General features: G+C 37.9%; 1 non-coding gene across 1 annotated transcript; it reads right to left on the reverse strand.

Annotated features, from left to right (window-relative positions):
- Positions 1–244: 244 nt before the first annotated feature.
- Positions 245–351, reverse strand: LOC141682023 (small nucleolar RNA R71). The gene has a single exon (XR_012559428.1). It is a non-coding gene; the product is annotated as a small nucleolar RNA R71 (small nucleolar RNA).
- Positions 352–18732: the final 18381 nt, after the last annotated feature.

Below are 18732 nucleotides of genomic sequence, written 5' to 3' on the forward strand. Positions count from 1 at the left end.
AACCCAATTTGGGGGTTCTCCAACGGAAGATCCCAATATGCATATTAGGGATTTCATTGAGATCTACGACACCTTCAAGTTCAACGGTGTTTCTGAAGATGCTGTGAAGCTGATACTGTTCCCCTTCTCTCTAAGGGACAAGGCTAAGAACTGGTTACACTCTCTACCAGTTGGTTCGATTACTACTTAGGAAGATCTTGCTCAGAAGTTTCTTATTAAATCCTTCCCTATGGCGAAGACAGCTGCACTCAGGAATGTTATTACTCATTTTGCGCAGCAAATGGGAGAATCGCTATGTGAAGCTTGGGAATGCTACAAGGAGATGCTTAGAAAGTGTCTTCATCATGGCATGCCTGATTGGATGGTCATCAATTGCATCTATAACGGGTTGGGAGCACAGTCCAGGCCTATGCTCAATGCAGCATCAGGTGGAGCGTTATGGGCAAAGAGCTATAAGGAAGCTTATGAGCTAATTGAACTGATGGCTGCAAATGAATATCAGTATCCAACCCAGAGATTACCACATGGCAAGGTAGCAGGAGTTCTTGAAGTGGATACAGTTACGACTATCACTGCTCAACTAAAGGCGTTGTCTATGAAGATCGATTCTCTGGCTAACTATGGTGTTAAGCAGATAACCAGTATTTGTGAGCTGTGTGCAGGTCCGCATGCGACAGAGCAATGTGCTATATCTAGTGACTCAGCTCAGTTTGTGAGCAACTTTCAGAGATCGCAACAGCCAGTTCCTGCCACTTATCATCCTGACAACTGGAATCATCCTAACGTCAGTTAGAGCAACAATCAGAATCCGATGCAACAACCATTCCAGGAGTTTGGAAACAAGCAATTTAATTCTTCTGGTTTTCACCAACAATTTGCAACAGGACAACAACTCCAACTTCAACAACAAACTCATGATGCAGGTCTATCTTCGAATGAAAAATATGAATTGGGGGAGTTGCGGCTTTTGTGCAAAAACCAGGCTCTTATATGCCAAATCCAGGTTGTTTCTATCAAGACTCTGGAGATCCAAATAGGGCAAATTGCTAATGTTTTATTGAATCGACCACTAAGAACGCTTCCTAATGATACAGAAATAAATCCAGGAAATAGGAAAGTTGAAGAACAGGTGAACGCCATCACTTTGAGGTCTGGAAAGGTCGCAAGCCCCCAAATTCAGCAAGACGAAGAGCTTGAAAAATCTCAAGTTTCAGAAAATGTAGTTGTGGCTGAAGAAGAAGAGTAGAAGGAAGCAGAGGTGGAACCAAGGAAGTCTACTGTGGAACACACTCCTCCTGAGGGTAATACAGGGGAGACACAGATCTATCCTCAACCTCCTTTTCCTAAGAGGCTGCAGAAGAAAAAGCTGGATAAGCAGTTTGAGAAGTTTTTGGAGGTGTTCAAGAAACTTTATATCAACATACCTTTCGCTGAAGCTTTTGAACAGATGCCTAGCTATGTGAGGTTTATGAAAGGTATTCTCTCTCGGAAAGTGAAGCTCGATGACTTAGAGACCATTGCTCTAACGGAGGAATGCAGTGTTGTGCTGCAACAGAAGCTGCCTCCGAAGCTTAAAGATCCTAGAAGCTTCACTATTGCAGGATCCTGGAAGCCTAGGTGCTGGATTTACCTTAATAGTAAACCCAGCACCTAGGCTTGGGTTACGGTATTGCATCACAAATCCAATTGGAAGAATAGGACATTCGTTGGAGCCACCGCATACGATGATCAGTCGTACTGCGATAAAGTAAACTTTTCTACTAGTAGAAGGACGACACCTCCGTATCCCGGTTATCACCCTTGCCGCATACGGGCTATGTGTCATCATTTCGGGTATACACACACTTCGCAGGTCCTTAGGTACATGTTGTACCGTCTCCTACATACCAGTAGTCTATCCAATACACGAAGTACTTGGATCATACCCCTCCCTTGTCCTTTAGGAGATCCTATCATATTCCGAGAACTCGAACCACATCGAAGTTCCCCCAAGCGTGTTGCTTGTTGATAGATATAGCTTTACTTCACATATATATATATATACTTCCGAAATTTTTCGGAGGAAGTAATAGGGATGTGAGTTGACCGTTGTCAACAGATAATTAAATAAGGGGGGGAATTTCTCTTTGAAACTATATTCAAAATAAGTCGAGATAATATTCTCCGACGATCTGAAATTATCCGAATGATTTTCTGAAAATCAGAAGGTATTTTAAATCAGGTCCTAGATTTTTAAATCATAAATAAACCCTTTAATGAATAATAATAATTAAAAGATAATCGATAAATAATTAAACCCCGAATGAGTTTACTCTTTAAAAGAATATTTAAAATAATATTTCTCAACTAGTTTATGTCTACGTAATTAATAATCTTTAATGTTTAATCGGGTTTGAAATAAATAATCGTTGGAGTATACTTCTCCCATAATAAAGGAATAGGTATATAATATTTATTACTTGAACAATAAAATATAGTTGAGGGAATATGATCGTTGGGAAATCGTTTAATAAAAGTTCGGGGATGTTGAGTCCCTTTAAAACGTACTATTATGGACTTGTAATCGTCCTATAACATCACCAGAATGATTCCCGGGTTTTCATCTTAAAATCCCGACCGACTCTCGGTCTTATAATCATACGTCACGCTTAAAGCGGAGTTAAATATTTTACGATATATGCTTATTGTACAACATCGCTACATTATGCGAAAAGTTCAATTACTACGTATCATGGCAAGCATGGTATTTATACAATGATAATAAAACAATCCTTTCATAACACAGCAGTAAATGGAGTTGGGTTTGTAAACTTGCCTGGGTATCTCGAGGTGGAGAATGCTCTAGGTTCCGCTCGGAAATCTATAATCATGAACACAATTCATTTTGTTAGGTCCCGTTCTAATTTATGGCGACTCGCACTCATACGCTACTTATTATGTACCCTCTCAACTTATATTACCCTTATTTTTTCTTTAAGTCCTTATTCACGTCATGGTCGCTTCATTTTTCTAAGTATCTTAGGTTCATTTTCATTTTCATTTTCGTCGTCGGCTCCTCTTATGGATTCTACGGTTTCTAATCGCGTGGTCTCGGCTCTAATATTTTTATAAAATTAAAAAATATTATTTCCACTTGAAATTTTTATGGCAGTTAGGAAACTCAAAATACTACTCTCTGTAAAAATTTCATGATTTATGAACATTCTTAAGTTGATCCTTTATATTTTCAAAATTCATAATTCGTAGCAGTTTTTGTCGCGTAAATCACTCTTAGTAAAACGGCCATAACGTTTGATCCGTACATTGGAATCAAGCGATTCAAGCGCCTAAACGATCCTTATAACATTTCTATCATAATAAAGGGTTATTTTCAAGAAACTACAGTTTAAACCTTCGGTAATTTCTGCAGAAACTTAAAGTTACGTTTTTGTTTGTTTTAACGGGATTACGTTTATGATCGGAGTTTCGTTTACGCCTTAACTCTTTATACTACCACCAACAATCATCATATCATTATCAACACACTAACTCCTCTCAAGAAAATCATGTTCTTGAGTCAACAACAATCAACCTTAAATCTACTTAACTAAACATCAAGATTTCAACAATATCACCTCTAAAATTAGGCTTATAACTACATACTAAAAGGATCTTGAAATTGAATCTTAAATAAAGTTGGGTCAAAGATTTTTACCTTTCTTGAAATATTGAGATGTGTTCTTGAGGATGGTGGAGTCTCGGGAATGCTTGGTATGATTTTTGGAACCTAAAACCACCATTGAAATCAAGAAACCAAAGAAGAGTTACTATTCATACTATTCACTAGCAACTTTCTTGATTTTATTACACCCATCAAACCTTTATAAAAAGAGATCAAAGAATTGTCTTACCTTAGTTTGGTTGTTAGGAAGCTTGAGAATTAATGGGAGGATTTAACCATGGCTAGAACTTGAGATTTTGAATTTGATTTCTTTGCTTGGAGGTGAGGGGCCGAATGGAAGCAATGAAGAAGGGGGGAGAGTTTTATGCTTGCTTCCTTGGTTTCTTCTAGGAAATGGGATTGGTGATATATTATATTAATTTGATATTGTCCTAGTTTGTATTCTAGGATTTTATTCTTGTTGCAAATCTTGGGGACAAATCCAAGTAGCTTCCTAGTTTACAAGCTAAGCTACTTGTTTTAGCTTCCTTAGCACACTATTTGATTAGCCTTGCTTGATCGTCCTATATCTAGCTCACTATTTGATAAAGTAAACATGGTTACTTTCTTACCATGGTTAGTTAGTGCGTTACGTTTATTTAATCGTTTACGCGTTCGCTCGGTCGCTTAAACGTTTTTGTAATACTTACTCGTAAATGGTTCGCGACGTAATTCCTTCCGTATTTATTCCTTATGTTTTGAATTATCCTACTTGGATATAATTTCGTAGGGTTTTAATCTTGTAATTATATTGGGATTCCCGTAATCCTTGATGAGTCGTAAATATGGTCGTTTTTCAAAGTTCTTTTCTTCGAAAACTAATAGCGTTTACATACACTCATTTGGTACGTATAATCATAATATCAACTCTGAAACTCATTTTCTCCTGCACTACATAGTGTAGGCTCAAAAGTTTTTCCCGTCCGTCAGAGTTACTATTCATTAAATGTTTTACAAGGTTTCAAAAATTCGAGTTATTACAGTCTTCCCCTCTAACAAGGATTCCATCCCGGAATCAATTGGAAAATAAGTGGGGGTATCTATACCTCATTGCGTCTTCAAGTTCCCAAGTTGACTCTTCGACATTTTGATTCCTCCACAAGATTCTAACCAGCTTCACAGTCTTGTTCCTCAGCACTTGTTCTTTTTGGTCCATTATCCTTACTGGTTGTTCGATGTAGGTCAGGTCTGGTTGTAAATCTACCTGCTCGTATTTTATTACATGTCGTGCATCTGCATGGTACTTCCTTAACATAGACACGTGGAACACGTTGTGCACTTGTTGCAAATTAGGAGGCAAGGCGAGCTCGTAAGCTAGAGGTCATGTCCTCCTCAAAATTTCAAAGGGTCCTATGAATCTGGGACTCAGCTTCCCTTTCTTCCCAAATCTCATCACCCCTTTCCACGGAGATACCTTTAATAGCACAAAATATCCTACTTCATATTCCCTTTCCTTCCTGGTCTGGTTGGCGTACTTCTTTTGTCTGTCCTGAGCTGCTACCAGTCTTTTCCTGATGAGTCTCACCATTTCCCTGGTCTATTGGACTAACTCTGGCCCTAATATCTTGTGTTCTCCAACTTCATCCCAACATAGGGGAGAGCGACATCTCCTTCCGTAAAGAGCTTCATACAGAGGCATTCATATGCTAGTGTGATAGCTATTATTGGAAGCAAATTCGATCAGGGGTAAGTGGTCATCCCAATTTCCTTTGAAATCAATGGCACATACTCATAGAATATCTTCTAAGGTCTGAATAGTCCACTAGGTCGCTGATGTTCAGCCTTCATTCTCTGGCATGTCAAGCACTTGATGACCCACTCTGCTACCTCTCTTTTCATGTTAGGCCACCAATAATATTCCTTAAGGTCACGGTACATCTTCGAACTTCCTGGGTGGATTGAATATCTGGAGATGTGCCCTTCGTGCAGCAGCTCGTTCTTTAACTCTTGCACATTTGGTATCCAAATTTGGGACGCGTATCTCATGATCCCTTTCTCGTCCTTCTCGCATCTCACTTCTTCACCGGTCAATGTTCCTCTTTCTTCACTCATCTTCTTTTCCTGACATACTCGTATCTTTTCAGTCAATTCCGTCATTAGCTTAATCTCAAATAATCCTTCCGTTCCTTTACCGGTCATTCTCACGTCAATTTCCATTTTCTTAAATTCTTTAATTAACTCCTCTGATGTCATTATCATTTTGAGTCTTTCCTTCCTACTAAGGGCGTCAGCCACCATATTGGCTTTACCCGGGTGATACAAAATTTCACAGTCGTAGTCCTTTATCAACTCTAACCATCTCCTATGTCTCATGTTTAGTTCCTTCTGGGTGAAAATATATTTGAGGCTCTTATGGTCTGTGTAGATCTCGCATTTTTCACCGTATAGGTAGTGTCTCCAAATTTTCAGGGCAAACACTATGGCTGCTAGTTCTAGATCATGAGTCGGGTATCTGCTCTTATACTCCTTCAATTGCCGAGAGGCATACGCTATAACTTTGTCGTGCTGCATCAGTACACATCCTAATCCTTTAAGCGATGCGTCGCTGTATATCACAAACTCTCCCTTTCCATCGGAAGAGCGAGCACTGGTGCTGACACCAGCCTCCTTTTCAGTTCCTGAAAGCTTTCCTCACATTTCTCTGTCCATACAAACTTTTCTGTCTTCCAGGTAAGTCTAGTTAGTGGACCAGCTATCTTAGCAAAGTCTTGCACGAATCTTCGGTAATATCCTGCTAAACCCACAAAACTCCTAACCTCTATTGGGGTAGGTGGTCTTTCCTAGTTGGATACCACCTCTATTTTGGCAGGGTCAACTAAAACTCCTTTACTACTTACCACATGTCCTAAAAACTGAACTTCTCTTAACCAAAACTCGCACTTCGAGAACTTGGCATACAATTTCTCTTTCCTCAAGATTTCCAAGACTATCCTCAAATGTTCTGCATGTTCTTGCTCTATCTTTGAGTAGATCAGAATATCATCTATAAAAACTATCACGCATATATCTAGGTACTTTTTGAACACTATGTTCATCAAATCCATAAAGGTTGCGGGTGCATTGGTTAGCCCAAATGACATGACTAAGAACTCTTGGTGCCCATACCTAGTGCAAAAAGCAGTCTTCGGTATATCCTCAGGTTTGATTTTTAATTGGTGATATCCTGTTCTCAAATCTATTTTGGAAAAATGTACAGCTCCCTTGAGTTGGTCGAATAGGTCATCAATCATGGGGAGAGGATACCTATTCTTAATAGTCAGCTTATTCAATTCTCGATAGTCAATGCATAATCTCATATTGTCATCCTTTTTCTTTACGAATAGTACTAGCGCTCCCCATGATGACACACTGGGTCTTATCATTCCATTATCTAATAATTCTTGCAGTTGAGAAGCTAATTCCTTCATCTCAACTGGGGCTAGTCTATATGGGGCCTTGGATACTGGTGTCATTCCTGGTGCTAATTCTATAGCGAATTCTATTTCCCTGTCAGGTGGCAACCCTGGTAAGTTCTCTGGAAACACATCCTCGAATTCGTTCACTACGGGTATGTCCTGTATATTAGGGACTTCCTTCTTGGTATCTACCACATAAGCCAAATAGGCCTCGTTTCCTTTCCTTAACAATCTTTTTGCTTGTAGCATGGTCATAAATTTATGGTTCTGTCGTTGACCTTTAAACACTACTTCTTTTCCATTTTGCACTCTAATCTTTACCCTCTTCTGTTCACAATCTATTTACGCTCCATTACTAGATAACCAATCCATTCCTAAGATTACATCAAATTCTCCTAACACAAATGGGATTAGGTCAACCTCGAAGACCTTCCCTTCTAATTTTAACTTACACTTAGGGTGTACTTGATTCACATGAATTATTTCTTTGTTTGCTATTTCCACTTGTAATATCTCATGTAAGGGTATGGCATTAAGTTTTAACTTTTTAGCAAAATCTTGAGATATAAATGACTTGGTTGCTCTAGAATCAAATAGGACATTGGCATGTTTGGAATTTAACAAAAGGGTACCTGCTATCACGTTAGTGTTTCGAACAACATCCTGAACAACCATGTTGAAGGTCCTAGCAGCTGGGGGTCGGTTGGATGCAGCTCTGCTCATCCCTGAGGCTGGGGGCTTCAATGTCGGGAAATCCTTCCTCATATGCCCTACTTTCCCATATTGAAAACATGTCTTGCTGTATTGGGGACAGTTGTTGGTAAGGTGTCCGGGTTGGTCGCACTTGTAACATTTCAGAGGGGCTCTTTCCTGGGTGTACATCTCAAGGTGTCTTTTTCCACATATCTGACAATCTGGTATTGGGGCACGGGGTTGGCTATGAAATATTGCCCTAGATTGTCCGCCGCCATGGCCAACACTTTCACTTGGGGCTCTTCTGAATCCGGGGCCTCGTGTAGGTTGGGACACCACTCCCCTGACGAACCTGCTTGGAAGGCTCTTGTTCCTGGTTCCTATTCCTTGGCTTTCTATCTTCCTCTTCCTATTTTCCTTTTCCTTCACACTCTGCTCACTGCCAGCTTCAACAATCGAGGCTTTCTGCACTAAGGTGGTATAGTCTGCCGAGCTCTAAATTGCCACTCGGTTTTAGATCCACTATTTCAGACCAAGCTGAAACCTTCGCGCTTTCTTTTCTTCGGTATTCACAAACTCAGGCACAAATCTTGACAACTCGGTAAACTTGGCCTCGTATTCTGCCATAGTCATCTTATCCTGTTTCAACTCCAGAAACTTAATCTCCATCTGGGTCTCCATAAACCTAGGGAAATACTTGTCTAAGAACAGTCAGGTAAATCTATCCCATGGGACCACAGCATCATTCTTTAGGTTTCGTTTGGACTCCCACCAGTAGTTAGCTTCTCCTTTCAGCATGTAAGAAGCGAAAATGGTCTTGTGTCGTTCCTCTACACCTAGTATCTCGAAGGACTTTTCTATCTCCTTGAGCCAGGCCCGTGCTTCAACGGGGTCGGCAGATCCTAGAAACTCTAGGGGTTTGAGAGATTTGAAGGCTCTAAAGGCAGTGGCTGCAGTCTGTTGGGTAGCATGTGGCTGTGGTGGAATAGGCTGTTGATTCAGATTTTCTCTTAACAGTTCCATAAATTCATTAATGGGGTTCCCTCCCTGATGGGTATCCTCAGCCTCTTCTTCTACATATTCATTATAGTCTAAGTCCTCTTCACTTTCTTCATTTACTACTAGGTCAGGTTCATTCCGTTGTTGGTTAACCGATTCTGTGGGATGTGCCCTGGTTCCTCTTCTACAGGGTGGCATTGTTCTGATAATGAAGATTTGTCAATATAGTTGCAATATTTTATAATTGGATTAATTTATTCATATGTAAGCATGTCATCTATTATCTAGCATGTTTTTTTATAAGTACAATAATATGGACATCAATTTCTTAATAACTGCTAGATATATATTTCATAAGGTCTCTCACTTATATCTAGGGGACAAAACAACTAGCTGAGTTCATACATGCCTGATTATAATACATCACTACTTGTCCTGAATACTGAAATGCAATTACATAAGCCGTGTACCCTGAAGGGCTAGGAACGCTATCTACTACTAGCTATCCTATCAAAATTGGTGACAAGTCACCCAGCCTTCTTCAAGGCCCATATCTAGTCACTAGTCCCTCAATCACTGTCACTGTGTGTGAGGTCACGCACCCTCCTCATCGCTCCTTCCAACATCAGCTCTACATCAACTACTGGGATGTATCCTCCAATCGCTGTCATCCTCATCTGAACCCGGGTACGGAGCTCGATCCCATCGATCTCTCTGCGGGCTATGGCTGGGGAAGCAGCTCTGAAATCCCCTGGGTATCCTTGTCGGATGGCTCTCTCAGCTGTCAATGCCTGGCGTAACTCCATAATGCGGGCAGATGCCGTAGTGATCTCAGCGTTACGCTGAGCCACCATCCAGTCGTGTACAGCTACATGTATGGTCGCCGGGGGTGGTAGAGGTGAGTATGGGTCGTTAGAGGATATGTCGTAAGCCTTATAGACCTGTGCATATATCCCATACTCGTCATCATCATCAGTATAGGACATAGGGCTCTGAATCCCTGGGGGTGGGGTAGGAGAGCGAATGGTCGGGTGAGGGTACATCTCTACATCCCTCCAGCCTACGCCATCTCCCTGGGTCATTTCAACGTCATCAGCTATGGGGATAGGAAGGTCGGTCTCCTCCTCCGGAATATCCACAGTAGGGTCATCATTTGAGTCATCAATGGGTGGGTCCTCTGGCTCGGGAGTAGGGTCATGCTCAGGGACCATAACATCATCAACAGGGTCAACCTCCCTCATAGGCTCCACTGGTACCTGACACAATAGGCAAGGTGTTACTAACTTAGAGTCGGAATTCCCTTTAGGGTAAAAACAGTCAAGACTACCCGTGTAGCCCGACGATGAACTCGACTTGAGCTCTAATTGGTTATTTTATTATTCCTATGTCTACGTATTTTATATCCTATCGTTTCCCAGATTTGATAACCTAAGGCTCTGATACCATTTTTGTGGCGCCCCAAAATTCGGGGTCAGGAATCTCGGAGACCACGCCATCTAAACTACTACAACCACATACCTCATACTACAATATATAAATACTCACGCTTCACGACCCCACACTTATCACACACAAACACACACACACACTTACAGGTTATTGTCTTAGAAACGAACCATTCATAGCTAGAGTAATTCAACCATAAAGTGATAATTATTACAACCCAAAAGTAGTAAAGTCTTACCGGAGAGTAACCTTTAAGTAAGGCTAGTCCGTCGGTCAAATATACGTTTCTTGTTTATTACCTTACGTAAGTCATACTTATAAATAAGTCGAACTAAAAACAACCGAAAACCAATCCAGCTTATTCGGACTACCTATGGTATAGCACCAAACAATCTACGGAACAACTGGCCATTTCCTACCTGTTTCCTGGCTGTGGTTCTCATGGTAGGAATCTTGATTCACTATTGTGTTGTGTCAATTTAAGAAAACAAATGTGAGCTATAATGCCCCGCATAATAATGTATAGTATGAAAATGATTGTATAATAAACTTACGTAAGACATCATATATGATAATTATGTTTTATTTGAAAATAGTTTTCCTTGGTGATACACACCTTCTTATGAAAACAATTCTTTAAGGGATTTTATTAGCCTGCGAATACCTTAATAGTAAACCCAGCAACTAGGCTTAGGTTACGGTATTGCATCACAATTCCAATTGGAAGAATTGGACATTCGTTGGAGCCACCGCATACGATGATCAGTTGTACTGCGATAAAGTAACCTTTTCTACTAGTAGAAGGACGACACCTTCGTACCCCGGTTATCACCCTTGCCGCATACGGGCTATGTGTCCTCATTTCGGGTATACACACACTTCGAAGGTCCTTAGGTACATGTTGTACCGTCTCCTACGGTATCAGTAGTCTATCCAATACACGAAGTACTTGGATCCTACCCCTCCCTTGTCCTTTAGGAGATCCTATCATATTCCGAGAACTCGAACCACATCGAAGTTCCCCAAGCGTATTGCTTGTTGATAGGTATAGCTTTACTTCATATATATATATGTACTTCCGAAAGTTTTTGGAGGAAGTACTAGGGATGTGAGTTGACCGTTGTCAACAGATAATTAAATAAGGGGGGATTTTCTCTTTGAAACTATATTTAAAATAAGTCGAGATAATATTCTCCGACGATCTGAAATTATCCGAATGATTTTCTGAAAATCAGAAGGTATTTTAAATCAGGTCCTATGATTTTTAAATCATAAATAAACCCTTTAATGAATGATAATAATTAAAAGATAATCAATAAATAATTAAACCCCGAATGAGTTTACTATTTAAAAGAATATTTAAAATAATATTCCTCAACTAGTTTATGTCTACGCAATTAATAATCTTTAATGTTTAATCGGGTTTGAAATAAATAATCGTTGCAGTATACTTCTCCAATAATAAAGGAATAGGTATATCATATTTATTACTCGAACAATAAAATATAGTTGAGGGAATATGATCGTTGGGAAAATATTTAATAAAAGTTCGAGGTATTTTAATGTTTCGTAAGTGGACATTGAGTCCCTTTAAAACGTACTATTATGGATTTGTAATCATCCTATAATATCATCGAAATGATTCCCGGATTTTCATCTTAAAATCCCGACCGACTCTCGATCTTATAATCATACATCACGCTTAAAGCGGAGTTAAATATTTTACGATATATGCTTATCGTACAACATCGCTACATTATGTGAAAAGTTCAATTACTACGTATCATGGCAAGCATGGTATTTATACAATGATAATAAAATAATCCTTTCACAACACAACAGTAAATGGAGTTGGGTTTGTAAACTTGCCCGGGTATCTCGAGGTGGAGAATGCTCTAGGTTCCGCTCGGAAATCTATAATCATGAACACAATTCATTTTGTTAGGTCCCGTTCTAATTTACGGCGACTCGCACTCATACGCTACTTATTATGCACCCTCTCAACTTATATTACCCTTATTATTCATTTAAGTCCTTATTCACGTCATGGTCACTTCATTTTTCTAAGTATCTTAGGTTCATTTTCATTTTCGTCGTCGGCTCCGCTTATAGCTTCTACGGTTTCTAATCGCGCGGTCTCGGCTCAGATATTTTTATAAAATTGAAAATTCATTATTTGCACTTGAAATTTTTATTGAAGTTAGGAAACTCAAAATACTACTCTCTGTAAAAATCTCATGATTTATGAACATTCTTAAGTTGATCTTTTATATTTTCAAAATTCGTAATTCGTAGCAGTTTTTATCGCATATATCACTTTTAGTAAAACGACCATAACTTTTGATCCGTAAATCGGAATTAAGCGATTCAAGCGCCTAAAAGATCCTTATAACATTTCTATCATAATCAAGGGTTATTTTTCAAGAAACTACATTTTAAACCTTCTGGAATTTCTGCAGAAACTTAAAGTTACGTTTTTGTTCGTTTTAACGAGATTACGTTTATGATCGGAGTTTCGTTTACGCCTTAACTCTTTATACTACCACCAACAATCATCATATCATCATCAACACACTAAATCCTCTCAAGAACATCATGTTCTTGAGGCAACGACAATCAAACTTAAATCTACTTAACTAAACATCAAGATTTCAACAATATCAGCTCTAAAACTAGGTTTATAACTACATACTAAAAGGATCTTGAAATTGAATCTTTAAATAAAGTTGGGTCAAAGATTTTTACCTTTCTTTAAAGCTTGAGATGTGTTCTTGAGGATGGTGGAGTCTCGGGAGTGCTTGGTATGATTTGAGAACCTAAAACCACCATTGAAATCAAGAAACCAAAGAAGAGTTACTATTCATACTATTCACTAGCAACTTTCTTGATTTTATTACACCCATCAAACCTTGATAAAAAGAGATCAAAGAATTATCTTACCTTATTTTGGTTTTTAGGAAGCTTGATAATTAATGGGAGGATTTAACCATGGCTAGAACTTCAGATTTTGAATTTGATTTCTTGGCTTGGAGGTGAAGGGCCGAATGGAAGCAATGAAAAAGGGGGGAGAGTTTTATGCTTGCTTCCTTGGTTGCTTCTAGGAAATGGGATTGGTGATATCTTGTATTGATTTGATATTCTCCTATTTTGTATCCTAGGATTTTATTCTTGTTGCAAATCTTGGGGACAAATCCAAGTAGCTTCCTAGTTTACAAGCTAAGCTACTTGTTTTAGCTTCCTTAGCACACTATTTGATTAGCCTTGCTTGATCATCCTATATCTAGCTCACTATTTGATAAAGTAACCATGGTTACTTTCTTACCATGGTTAGTTAGTGCGTTATATTTATTTAATCTTTTACGCGTTCGCTCGGTCGCTTAAACGTTTTCGTAATACTTACTCGTAAATGGTTCGCGACGTAATTCCTTCCGTATTTATTCCTTATGTTTTGAATTATCCTACTTGGATAATTCCGTAGGGTTTTAATCTTGTAAATCCTCGATGAGTCGTAAATATGGTCGTTTTTCAAAGTTCGTTTTCTTCGAAAACTAATAGCGTTTACATACACTCATTTGGTACGTATAATCATAATATCAAATCCGAAACTCATTTTCTCATGCACTACATAGTGTGGGCTCAAAAAAATTTCCCGTCCGTCAGAGTTACTATTCATTAAACGTTTTACAAGGTCTCAAAAATTCGAGTTATTACAATTAACCTTTTCTACTAGTAGATGGATGAATCCCCCACCGGTCATCATCCTGGACACATTAGGACCTTGTGCTGGACCGCCACCCGGCCTCTTAAGCATTGATGGACTGCCACACGGCCACTTACACTTTTATAGACCGCACCTCGGCCTGTCGCTATGCCGACTCATTTAGATGGACTTACTTCCCGAATGTTGGGCAAGTAATCAAAAGCTCTTTTATTAAATCAGCAAATCCATTGCGAATACACCACAGAGCCGAACCCCTCAGATTTTTAAGCGAGTATTTAAATCTCCTTCGAAAGGAAGATCTTAAATTCGAAAACGAGTTTTGGAATTGGTTCTAGCCTTTAAAATTATTTTGAAGACTCGAAAGTATTTTTGAAAGCGTTTGGAATAAGGATGATTTGATAGAATAAATCAATTCGAAGATAATAAAATAATATCTGAATATTATGCTATAAATAATATTCCAATAACGAATAGCTTTTATCAAAGCAAATGAAGTAAAAGTTTTGAAAATAACTTACTGAAAATATTTAAGTTAAGAATGATTGACGATATCAATCATTTCTCGAATACTTGGCGAATAACGAAACATTATTTTTTAAGAAAATAAAGAATATTATTTAATAAAATAAATGGAGTCATAAGTCCTCGAATGAATACTCAAACTAATATTCAATTATAATTTAAAACTATCGAATAAACATTATTCGATTAATAGTTTTGAAAACTATATATTTATATAGATATATAATATACTCGGGAACATCGCCTCCCGGTTTTGAAAAATGTTCAACTCTAGGTCCCCTATATTAAGGGTATACGCAAGTACTGCTTATATCTAGCATAGGTATTATGCGGTTTATAAATAATTGAATCGATAAAAAGATATCAAGATTACAAAACAGTCATGCATATATATATATATATATATCAACATGCTCCAATATATCGCAAGACTTGCTAATAATAACCATGCATTTATCTCAAGATAATGTATAAATATATTTACATCACAACAACAGTATACAGGTAGAAAACTTGCCTGAGTGTTCCGGGATAGAATTAATCTTAGAGTGGGTCCAGTAACCTATAAACAATATATAATCCAGAATTAAACCACGGTCGCTTAAAAAACTAGACTTTATCCCCTTAGACTCTAACGTTCGCTTCTGCGCTTAACGATTCTCATTAGTAGCTCGAGTACCCTCGGCTCCACCATTTTTATAAAATTAACCATTAAACATTTTAAGGCTACTCTTTCGCGAGTACTTTACCAACTTCCTAATCCACCTTACATAATTGTTTCATAATCCAATTAGTCTTTTAAGGGTCTTAAACAAGGTTTCAAAGTTAGGCGAGGGGTAAAGGTTCGTTCGCGAAACACCGTAACTTAAAACGGTCGTTTCTCCTAAACCGTACATCAGATCTAAGCGAACCATATACCAAAATGAAGATTACAATACGATCTAGATAAACATGGCAAAGGTCAGAATCTTACAGTAAGTTCACGGGTCCTGAAGCTAAGCAAAAAAACAGTCTAAGGTAAATCGGGCATTACGACGGCTATGTTTACGCGATTCCCAAAATAATTACCACTCCAAATCCTCATTAATTCATCCACAACCATCAACACAACAACATTCAACCATAATACTACAAACTCGGTCCCTAACTCCAAGTTTTATCAATTTATCCAACCAATCAAAGACCCAATATTCAAAACCAATACAAATTCACCAAAACTACTTATAATCAAAAATCAAGCTTTAATACTAACAATGCTTCAATAAAACTTAATGGAATCATAAAATCAAAGCTAGGGTTTGAAGTTTATACCTTCCTTAGATCCTTAAACCACTAACAAGATATTGTAATCGTTAAGAGAGCCTTGATCTATGTTTATCATGTTCAAACTTGCAAAGGAGTTCAAGAAATGAGTTAGAACTTTTGGAGTTACAATTAGTCAATTGAAAGAACTGTAAAACTGAGGGTCTTACCTTGATTATTTGGACAAGACTTGTGAATAAGAGTTGTAGGCCATCTCAATACCTTTTCAACAAGCTATAGAACATAATATTTGAGTGAGTATTGAAGGAGATATGGCAGTTTGAAGTTGTTGGTATTATTTTGGCCGAGAGCAAAATGATGAAATAGAGAAATGGAAAAGCTTCTTTGATTGCCTTGGAGTTTGTGTGGTGTTTTTGCCCTTGGTTAACCTTAAACTAGGTTTAACCAAGGTTAAAACACTTGGCTATAATTGATCCTTGCATAAATATCTTCTCCCTTGATGACATCATGCATCACTTTCTTGCCATATGTCAATACCTTGTGGTTTGATGATGTCATACTCATTGGCTTATTGTACAAGCTTGTCTCTTGGTCGCTTATTTGTTTTACGGTTCGCTTAACTCTTGTTCTCGTTAATCGTTTGAGGGATCACATCCAGGACCTCATTACTTGGGTTTCCCTATGTCTTCCTTAATATTTTATACATCTTTAATGATCCTCTCTTATAATTCTTGAATTTAAATCATTCTCTTATAATTCTTGAATTTAAATCATTTTAATCATGTCACCTTATACTCAATTCTTTCGGTATCTGGTGGAATTTTAGGAAAAATCAAAGTGTCCGGATTCGAATTCTGACGACCTTTACATACACTCATTTACTTTATGGAATACTAATACGATCTCAAATTTTCCATAACAGTACTCTTATACAGTGTGGTCTGATAATTTTCCTTAATCAGCACAATCAGCAAAAAGTGACTATTCATCAGGGTTTCAAAAATTCAAAAAATTGGGGTTATTACAGTCTCCCCTCCTTAAAAGGATTCCGTCCCAGAATTAGATTGAAAATAGTTGGGGATGCTTTTCTAGCATTGCGCTTTCTAACTCTCAAGTCAGTTTTCCCACATTGTGATTTTACCTCAAAACTCTGACAAGTTTGATAACCCTATTCCTAAGCACTTGCTCCTTTTAATCCATAACCCTTACTGGTTGCTCCATATAGGTCAAGTCTGGTTGCATGTCTATGCGCTCATATTCTCCTATATGTCTGACATTCGGATTATGTTTTCTTAATATTGATACGTGAAACATGTTATGAACTTGCTGCAGGTTCGGGTAGGGCTAGTTTATTTGATAACTTTCCAATACATCTTAATATATCCAAGGGTCCAACAAATCGTGGACTTAGCTTTCCTTTCTTTCTGAACCTCATCAATCCTTTTCAAGGGGATGCCTTTAATAGCACTAGGTCCCCTATTTCATACTTTTTGTCCTTTCAATCAAATCAGCATACTTCTTCTGTCCATTATGGGGTTTGTAACGCCCTCAAATCCGGGGTCAGGAACCTGGGTCGTCACGCAATCCTTCAATCATGTGTAACCTGCATTAACTCGATAATCCAATAATTCCATATCACAGACCCCCCAATCTCACACACTCACAAGTTATAGCCTTAGAAACGACGTACAATAAGTATCATCTGCTATTAAAACTCAAATGTACTTTACAGGATCTCAAACAATTATTCATAACCTCTACATATAGTTACAATAATTACGACTGATATCTTATACATATCTGATACTCTGGCACACCTGAGACAAAGCTGCCAGGGATTCTCCCCATGACTGCAAGCGACTAAGTCCCACACCGGCATACTGGTTATCTAATGTGTTGTGTCATTTAAAAGAAAGCAAGAGTGAGCTATAATGCCCAGCATAATAATGTACAGTATGAAAATGACTGTATTATAAGCTTACGTAAAACATCATATATGATAATTATGTTTTATTCGAAATTAGTTTTCCATGGTGATACACACCTTCTTATGAAAACAATTCTTTAGGGGATTTTATTATCCTGCGAATACCTTAATAGTAAACCCAACACCCAGGCTTGGGTTACGGTATTGCATCACAATTCCAATTGGAAGAATAGGACACTCGTTGGAGCCACCGCATACGATGATCAGTCGTAATACGATAATAGTAACCTTTTCTACTAGTAGAAGGACGACACCTTCGTATCCCGGTTATCACCCTTGCCGCATCCGGGCTACGTGTCCCATTTTTGGGTATACACATACTTCACAAGTTCCTGAGTACACAGAGTACCTTCACCTGCGGTACCTTTGGTAGTCCATCTAGCACACATAGTACCAGAGTCTACCCCTCCCTTGTCCTTTTAAAAGAATTTTATCATATCTCAAAAACTCGAACCACATCAAAGTTCCCCAAGCGTTTTGCTTGTTGATAAAAACAGTTTATCTTACTAAGATATAAATGTATATATATACGTACTTCCGAAATTTTTTGGAGGAAGTACTAAGGTTGTGAGTTGACCGTTGTTAACAGATAATTAAATAAGGGGGGGTTTCTCTTTGAAGCTATATTCAAAATATTCAAAATAAGTCGAGATAATATTCTCCGACGATCTGAAATTATTCGAATAATTTTCCGAAAATCAGAAAGTATTTTAAATCAGGTTCTACGATTTTTAAATCATAAATAAACCCTTCAATAAATAATAATTAATTAAATGATAATCGATAAATAATTAAACCTCGAATGAGTTTACTTTTAAAAGAATATTTAAATAATATTCCTCAACTAATTTAGATTTAAGTAATATAATAATTTTTAATATTTAATCGAGTCTGAAATAAATATTCACTGGGGAATACTTCTCCCATAATAAATGAATAGTAAATAGATATTTATTATTTGAACGATAAAGTATAGTTGAGGGAATACGATCTTTGGAAATCATTT

The sequence above is a fragment of the Apium graveolens genome, chromosome 8 (genome assembly GCF_009905375.1).
Source record: "Apium graveolens cultivar Ventura chromosome 8, ASM990537v1, whole genome shotgun sequence".
NCBI lineage: Eukaryota > Viridiplantae > Streptophyta > Magnoliopsida > Apiales > Apiaceae > Apium > Apium graveolens.